Below are 9,357 nucleotides of genomic sequence, written 5' to 3'. Positions count from 1 at the left end.
ACATTTCTGCTGTTTTTTTTTAAGCTAATCTACTGGTAAAACATACTAACCTGGATCCTCTGCCGCCGTCAAGAATTACACACCACATCTCAGGAGGGGATTGCAAAGGCAGTGGTAGTCCACCATTATGCTCGCCATCTCTGGGCTGCCAGGGTGCCAGGTCAATACACCTTCCTTGGTATAACAGCAGCTTGATCCTTCGTACCAGTTGCCAGCATTGCCAAGCTGGAGAAGTATCATCCAGGCAATGCCAAGGGCACAGTAGCTCAGGCCTCTTAAGCGTGCTGTTGGGTTGTAGGAATGATGTAAAAACTTGTACTCAAGCTCCACACCACCAGATGACCCAGATACAATGGGATGACCCTTCTGGGACACTACAAGAGCATTAAGGTTGTTTTATATCAGCAACTTATATACTGTTGGGGGAAAATCTGGCCAAGAGTATTCTGAGTCTTGTGTTGTATATGTCACAGAGGTATTTTATCTAAATTATTGCAGCATATAAAATTAAGTTACAATTAATCTCACTTCACAGCACAGTCATCATAAGATACAGCACATACATAAGATCGCAGCGGCTCAGATATGGCAATAAAACGCGAAGCCTTTTCTCTACTTTTCTGTACAAGACATTGGCCATGACAACACCAGCACGTTCTTTCAAAATATTTTTTTGAAAAAAGGGGCTCTTTTGAGATGTCCAGTGGAGCCTCTACACCAAAAAATTTTCTTTCAAAATGAAATCGAAAGAATGTGGCGCTCCTTTTGAAAGAACTCTTCCATTCCCGTTTCAGGAAGAGAGCCTTCTTTCAAAAGCTTCTTTAGAAACAAAACACGTGGGCTGGGTCTATACATGCCCCTTCCTTTTGAAAGGGGCATGTTAATGAGCAGGTTCAAAAGATGCTAATGAAGTGCTGCAATGAATATGCAGTGCCTCGTTACCATAATGGCAGCCGCGGTGATTCGAAAGTGCAGCTTTTTGAATCGCGCGCCACCCATGGAGACAGGACCTTCTGAAAGGACCCCCCCCAAATTTTCGAAAGCCCTTCTTCCGATCACAGACAGGAAGAAGGGCTTTCGAAAGCTGGGGGGGCGGTCCTTTTGGAAGGTCCTGTCGCCATGGGCGGCACATGATTCGAAAAGCTGCACTTTCGACTCGGCGTGGCTGCCATTATGGTAATGAGTCACTGCATATTCATTGCAGCACCTCATTAGCATCTTTCAAACCTGCTTATTAACATGCCCCTTTCAAAAGGAAGGGGCATGTGTAGACCCAGCCGTGGAGATGCTCCACGGGCCCTTTTTTTCCCAAAAGAGAGGTCCATGTGGCACCTGATTTTTTGATCCCTGGCCCATTCTTTCGAAAGAGCAGATTGCTATTTTCAGCCACTTTTTTGTGTGTGGTTGCAACTCTTTTGAAAAAAGTTTTTTTCAGAAGCGATCTTCCAGAAGGGCGTCTTTTAAAAGATTGCTGTAGTGTGGACGTTGGCATTGAGTCTGACACTGCAGAACACGAAACTGTCCTTGACACCTGCAGTGGAAGGTTGACCTGAGTAAGGAGGTCTCAGACTCCACAGCTGAGTCACAACAATTATTTAGAGGCTGATTTGGCAGGCTCAGCAAAATTGCTTCACACCTGCACAACTTCTGCTATTCTGGCCTCATTTTCTGTCTCTCTAAATTACTTCCAAGGGATTGTTTTCCTAACTATTATGTTATTGAAACTTTGAAAAAAATACAGATGTGAGTTACAGAGCCATAACTATCATTATTGTGTACATTTCAGTGTATATCGCATGACAGGGGGTGTGTATGTTGGGTGCTAGAAACAACTATGAAACTCCCCCAAGCTATGCTCAGTAGAGAAGGATACTATTTGTGTTCCCATCAGGATGATTCAGTGGTAAGCGTGTGTTACGGCCTCCCCTTCCACTGCCCTGTACTTAGCTACAAAGGGCATGAATGTTACATGTACCCAGCAAGCCAGTTAAGCTAAAGGGCCCTGATTTGTCAACCAAGAGGGCTGTTGTCACTCTACCTGTAGAATCTCTGGTGGCGTCTATCACAGCCAACATGAAAGCAATATTGCTAACTCCAACAAGGAATCAGAAATTGTGAAAACTTACTTTCAATCTAAATTATCTCCCTCCGTATTTAAAGAACTCCTAGGTTGGGGGTTATGGTATTAATTTTAAAAGAGGTAACTGGTCTTGGTAGGGTAAAAACGAACAATAACCACACCTAAGGATAATTGCACTTACTACCATTCAAACATTTTCTTATTTCTTTTATTATTGCACACGATGTGCAGACTTTCACAAAGTAATTGAGACACTATAGCAGTAAGAATGAGGTGCCCAGTAGGAAGTACCGGAAATTTGGTCATCTTTGATGGCAAGGTGGAGGTATTTGAACCTGGCGCGAGGTTGCACTGGCTTGTATCAAGTCATGGTATGTCACATCTAAGATGTGCTGTAGTTTATGTACTGAAAAATGATGAGGTGAATTACAGGTCAGAAGGAAACTGTAAATGCTATTCCTGCCGTTCTTTGGAATATTACATGCATTTAGGGGAATACATCCAATTTCTTTTCTACACTGGTGAAGATTTAATATGCCATATCGTGACTGGTGCTGAGTAGAAGCCAAATACAACCCTACCAATTCACTTCTATTCCATTTTAACAGCACATGGGCCAGAACCAATCCCCCCAAACAAAATACCCATGAACATTGAAAATTCCAAGCTGGATTTAAACTTTGTGGCTCAGTTCCTTCACTAATTATTAAACTTTTAATTTTTCCATCCTCCCTCACTGCAAAACAATAGACAGATTGGGAAATGTGCACATCCAGTGAGTTAAATGTTTGATGAGACCAAATACTTGATATGACACCGAACCACCTGCACAGGAAAAGCAGCCTAATGGTTTTATAATTGACCACTATCCCAAGGGTGACTGTGGTCTTCTTCCATTGACGGAATACACACTGTCGCCAAATTCTGCTCTGACTTATTCAGGTTTAAATCCATATGAACTTCACTGAATTCTCTAGTGCAGGGGTGGGGAACCTCTGGCCCATAGGCTGGACACAGCCCCCTGCTTAATTTGATCCAGCCTGCGGAAAGTCTCCAGACAGGGGAAACCATGAGCCTTACCCCTCTCCCCTCCCTTTTGGGGCTGGAATCACAAGTGCCCTCTCTCCCCTCCATGGGAGGAAAGATAGGGTGCCAGGTGGGTCAGCTGATCACACAACCTCCTGGTTACAGGGTAAATGCTCAGGGAAACTCTGAGTCTGTGTCTGTGTCTGTGTGTGCCTGTCCCTGCAGATTACATTGAGCGGGAACCACGGCCGATGGGAGCTGTGGGGACAGTGTCTGCAGAGGTGGGTGGTGTGCTCCACACAAAGCCACCTGCAACCATTTTTGGCAGCTTCTGGGAGAGGTGCAGGCCAGGCCAGGGCAAAGTCTGACTAAGGCCCATTACCGGGCATCGTCTGAGGTAAGTGGCACCCAGAAGGCACTTGCACCTCTCCCTCCCTCCCACAACCTTATCCCCTCACAGAGCCTGGACCATCACTCACAGTCAGCCAGCCATCAGCCCCTGCCAGCACTCCACCTGCCTGCCCCATCCCTGAGCCAACTCCCACAGCTAAACTTCATCCCAGAGCCCAAACCTGCTGCCCTAGATTAGAACCCTTTCCTGCACCCAAAGCCCTATCAGAGCCTGGAACCAACCCCCAGCCCTTACCCCACCCCCCGCACCACGAACACCTCATTTCTGGCCCCACCCAGAGCACAGAGGAAGTCCCAAGCCTCAGTAGTGTCGCCTGCATCTGTTTTTTTTCTGTGGATTAATGGCCCTCGACAGAGAAAAGGTTCCACACTCCTCTAGTGTAAATGACACCAGCATTTGGACTTCAACCTCTTTTCTTCTGTATATTTTACTGAGTTTCAGCTGCACAAAGATCTCCAACCTGTGAAAACACATGTAAATAATTATATGAGCGGGGGAACCTCCCCAAACGAGAGTCTCCCGCAGTCTTGGCAATTGATCAACATTTAAAAAAACCCTAAATCTTGCTTCAGATAGCTAGAGGAGTGAGCTAAAAAGAAAATGAAAATAGAGAAGAAAGGTAAAATGGAAGAGTGAAAGGACATGAAGATCAAATCAGGTATATGCTGGATGCCAAAATGCTTGCCTGCCTGCCCTCAGTAGTAGTATGACTAGGAACTATGCACAGATAGGTGCTAAGTTGTCTCAATGAAGTGCTTAAGATGAGATCCACAAAGGGATGTAGGCACTGCAACATTGAGAATCACGGTGCCTAGCTTTTAGGCAAAACGAAAAATCCTGGAGCAGCACTGCAATGCACAAAACCAAATCAGTTGCCGTCTCCAACAAACACAATGAATGGGAGAGAAGTGCTTAAGAATGAGTCCACAAAAGCCAGCACACTAAGTGAGGAATTGCATAAGCTAGCCAATGGGAGACGCTGACTAGATGAGTGTATGCTAAGCCCTGCCCCTGTCAGGACATGGATGCTGAAATCCAGGCTGTGGGGAGCCACACATCTCCAGTTAGTGATCTACAAACAGGAAACAGTTTTCTCACATGAGGAAGCTTAGGCATCTAAGGTGGTTCTCTTTGCCTCACTCCACAGAATGGCTGGAGGATGAGCCCACTTTATAATGTTTAGACCAGTGGTTGGCCCACACTTCTGGGACAGGGGAAGCCTAGATCCAATTCTCTTCTCTCTCATAGAGGGAAAGAAAGGATCTAAGCATGGAGTCTTACCAAGTTCCAATGACAGGCTCCCTCAGTCTCTGCTGTTGAAGTTGTTCCACTGCAGCTCAATAAAGAAAGAGTGGTTGGAGCAGAGGGTTGGACCCAGGGTCTCCCACCTTCCAGCAGGGTGCACTAATGTCTATTCCACTATTGGTAGATACTTACATAGTCATGGGGTCAGAGAAAGAAATCATGGTTTGAAGCCAGGACACTGACCGGGAGGAAGACACATAGTCTACTCCATCTTTTATTATTTGTCCACCGTAAAACAGCTTCAGAAGCAGAGGTGGAGGTTGCCCCATTGCTGAGTGCTTTGTGGGCTCCTGAGAGGTGGGAGATCCTCTCTCCAAATATTTTCTCCCTCTCTGGTAGAGAAAGGCGATTAGAACCTGAGTCTCCCAAATCACATGCAAGTGCTAACTACTTGTCTGACAAGGTTGGAAACAGATGGGCTGCCTCCTGCTGGATTATGACTGAGACTTGATCCAGGAGATGGCCTCTGAGCACACTGCTAGATTGGTCCCCGTGTACAATTTAGGTAGATAAACATTGGTATTCCTTCAATTTATGAATCAGTCTTGGGGCTCAGGCAGGAGACAGTCATCTGGATGACACAGGGAAGTACAGCCAAATGAGCTTAACTTCTGTACCCAGAAAGATAATGGAGCAAAAATAAGGAATCAGTCTGCAAACAGCTAGGAGATAATAAGGTGATAAGTAAGAGTCAGCATGGATTTGTCAAAAACTAATCATGTGAAAGCAATCAAATAGCTTTTTTGGGCAGGGTAACAAGCCTTGTGTATAGGAAGGAAGTAATAGAGGCAGTATATCTTGACTTCAGTAAGGCTAGGTCCACACTTCCATGGAAGATCAACCCTCGCAGGGTCAATTTTCTGGGGCTGTTTTTAGTGCATGCGCAAAACATTCCCTGCTCAAAGTCGACCCAGGAACTCCTTGTGAGCGACAAGGATTAAGGAAAGTCAGCGAGAGAAATGCTCCCATCAATCTTTTTCCATGTAAACAAACATTAAAGTCAACCACTGATCCATTGATTTTAATTATGCAATTGGCATAGCTAAAATTGCCTATCAGTGGTTGACTGCTATATCTAGTATAAACATAACCTACGAATTGTGATACTATCCCACATGGCCTTCTCATAAACAAACTAGGGAGATATAACCTAGATGGAGCTGCTGTAAGGGTGGCGTACAACTGGTTGGAAAACTGTTCCCAGGGAGTCGTTATCAGTGGTTTGCAGCCATGCCAGAAGGAAGTGGGATCCCTTTAGAATTAGTTCTGAGTCCAGTTCTGTTCAATATCTTCATTCAATATAATGGCATAGGGAGTACACTTGGCAAGTTTTTGGATTATAGCAAATTGGGACAGATTACAGTTGCTTTGGAGGCTAGAATAAAAATTCAAAATGATCTGGACAAACTGGAGAAACAGTCTGAAGGAAACAGAATGAAATTCAATAAGAATAAGTGCAAATTATTCCACTTGGGAAAGAAACAAACATCTGCACACAAACAAAGTGGGAAATGACTGACAAGGAAGGAGTAATGCAGCAAAGGATCTGGGGTATATAGTGGACTACGAGCTAAATATGAGTCAACAGTATGACACCTGCAAAAAAAAATGAATGCCTTTCTGAGCTATATTAACAGGCGTGTGGAAAGTAAGACATGAGAAGTAATTCTCTTGCTCTACTCTATGTAGAGAAGGCCTCAGCTGAAGTATGGTGTCCATCTCTGGGTGCCACAGCTCAGGAGAGATAGGGACAAATTGAAGCAAGTCCAGAGAAGAGCAACAAAAAGGATTAAAGGTCTAGCAAACAGCACCTGCTATTGAAAGAACTGGGTTTGTTTCATCCGGAAAAGAGAAGATTGACAGAAGGTACGATTACAGTTTTCAAGTACAGAAGGTTAACAAGGAGGAGGGAAAAAAATTGTTCTTTCTAACCTCTGATGATAGGACAAGAAGCAATAGATATAAATTGCAACAAGGGATCTTTAAGTAGGACATTAGGAAAAATGTCCTGTCAGAGTGGTTAACAACTCGAATAAATTGCCAAGGGAAGCTGTGGGAATCTCCGTCACTGGAGACTTTTAAGAACAGGTTAGACAAGCACTGGTCGGGGTGATCTAGAAAAAAGAATAGTCCTTCTGTGAGTGCAGGGGATGGACTAGATGACCTCTTGATTTGATGGTCTCTTGATTTTATGCCTAGAGGGAAGCAGACACAAAGATAGACATCTTGGGAATATTTACCTGGAAAATGTAGGCACCACATAAATTTAGGCACTTGCAGCGTTCAGTGCAAGTTGTATGGATCACTGTGGAGCCAAAACTAGGACACAGTTGTCTAATTAAGTATTAACAGAGTAACAAATATACTTCTGCTGCTTTGTTTTGCCTTAATTAAGGTTTATGACTGCAAGTATCTTTGTGGATCTGGACCTTAGCTAATACTGTTATGAATGCAATTAGCCTTCGCATACTTGGAGATAATCAAACAGTACAATATTTTGCTGTGGGAGCCTAAACCCGTTTAAGTGATCACATAGGAGCACAAATGCCAACTCTATCTGCTAAAGTATCTATTTAGGCCCCAATCTTGCAATGATTTGCACATGTGTAGGACCCGGCATCCTCAGAGAACCCTGATGGTTTTATTAGGGCAGTTGATGGGTACGGAGGTCGATCGGCAAGGAAGCAGGCTCCAGTGCTAAGAGGACAGGCTTCGGCGGTTAGGTGAGCTGGGGAGTTTTGTTGACTCTGCTTTCAACTTGCCATGACCTATGGCCACGTCAATTAACTTTTCTGAAGCTTGGCTTCCCTAACTTTAAAATAGAGTGAATTAAGCTTGCTTGGCAGGGACTATAAGCCTAGTGGATGGCCGTAAAGCACTTTGAGAGTCTTGAATGGAAGGTACTATAAAAGTATTGTTATTACAGACTGTTGGATCTCTTAACAGTATGTTCAAGATTCCAGAGGCTCCTCAGCATTCTTGGTTCTTGATTTCACCCCAGGAGACTCTCCAGTTACTTCAGTACCCAGAAGCCAGGAAGAAACCTTCATATTCATTAGGCTCACTTTTTCTCTGCATTTCCCTGAGCACAAAAATATACAGAACTTCTGCTCATGGTTAAAATTATCTTCCCTAAGTATATCCTGTGTCACACGCTTACTCCTTTTCCTTTGGCCTTTCCAGCTGAGTGGTTAAAAAAGTCAAACCCTGCGTCAGATATTTCCCTCTGTCTTTAAACAAATGATTACGCTAAAAATAATAAGTGATCAGTTGACTAACCTGGAGAGTTGATTCCAGAATCAAACTGAGCTTTTGAAGAATGGTTGATTAATTAAGGGCAGAACAAACCGTTTGAAATTTTATCGGGATAAGAATATTTACTTAGGCAGGTCAAACATAAAACCCATTAACAGCAGTACTTCAAGACACAGCTCTGACCAGAGTGAACTCTGTTAGCCTTCAAAAGGTCACTTAATAAAGAAAAAGTATGGGATGTGTTTCCAGATACACTGCGCACTCTGCAGCTGAAAGAAACTTTGTTTCAGTCCAGGTTAATGGTAAATCTCCCCCTTCCCCCGCTCAAATTTTTCATGTGACAAATACAGCCACACATAACTAGAATTATATTTTTCTTAAATCTTTTTACTATTGTTGGATGACAAGAGTTCAATGATTTCAAATTACGACAAGTGCCTATATTGCCACCTGCTGGGCTTTGTCGATTCCTCAACAATCAAAAGCCAACTGCTGTTTTTCAAAAGCACGCTGTGGGTTTTTTTTGTTGGTTTGGTTGTTTTTAACCACCCGCCCTTGTCAGCATTTGGGTTCAGGTTGGCTAGCTTTATATAAGTTTTAATTTACCCAGCAAATTGCTTGCCGTTTTTTACACTTAAACCACAAATATCCAACCCCTCCTTCATTAAACTCATTTATCTTCGAAGGTGTTTTTCATTAAAATTTAAGTGAGATCATTTTTAGGACTCACTTTTGAGGACTATTATTAGCAACTTACCTTTGTAAAAGCTCAAGAGGGGACAAAGAATAGCAGAGATGTCACTGAAAAGTGCTGTTTTCCTGCTCTGCGCAATATTGCAGAACACTGAATATTCTGACTTCCAGTCTTCTCTACAGTGGGATTTCAAGCCACTGGTGTAACTACACCAGTGCAAGTCCTAGAGTAGCTCATGTGCTTCAATGGTGTAAACCATGATTTGTACTAATACAGCTCATACTGTTTCAAACTGGAGAAATCAGTCCTAATGCAGGTCTCATCTTGTCTCCACTACAGGGTGGTTGACACGACAGCAACTGACCTGCCAGCACTGGTGGCGTGTGTCGATTTAGTGGGTCTTGACCACCGATCGCTCTCTCTTGCTCCAGTAGTACACCCGTAGGAAAAGAGTAATGAGAGTTGGCAGGAGAGTTTCTATTGACACAGCATGGTGTGGACCCAGTGGTAAGTAGATCTTTGTTGACTTGAGTTAAACTAGTAATGTAACTCATATTGCACAGTATAGAATGACTTTTTCACAGT

Source organism: Carettochelys insculpta, chromosome 5, assembly GCF_033958435.1.
Source record: "Carettochelys insculpta isolate YL-2023 chromosome 5, ASM3395843v1, whole genome shotgun sequence".
Lineage (NCBI taxonomy): Eukaryota > Metazoa > Chordata > Testudines > Carettochelyidae > Carettochelys > Carettochelys insculpta.
This window is presented reverse-complemented; position numbering follows the sequence as displayed.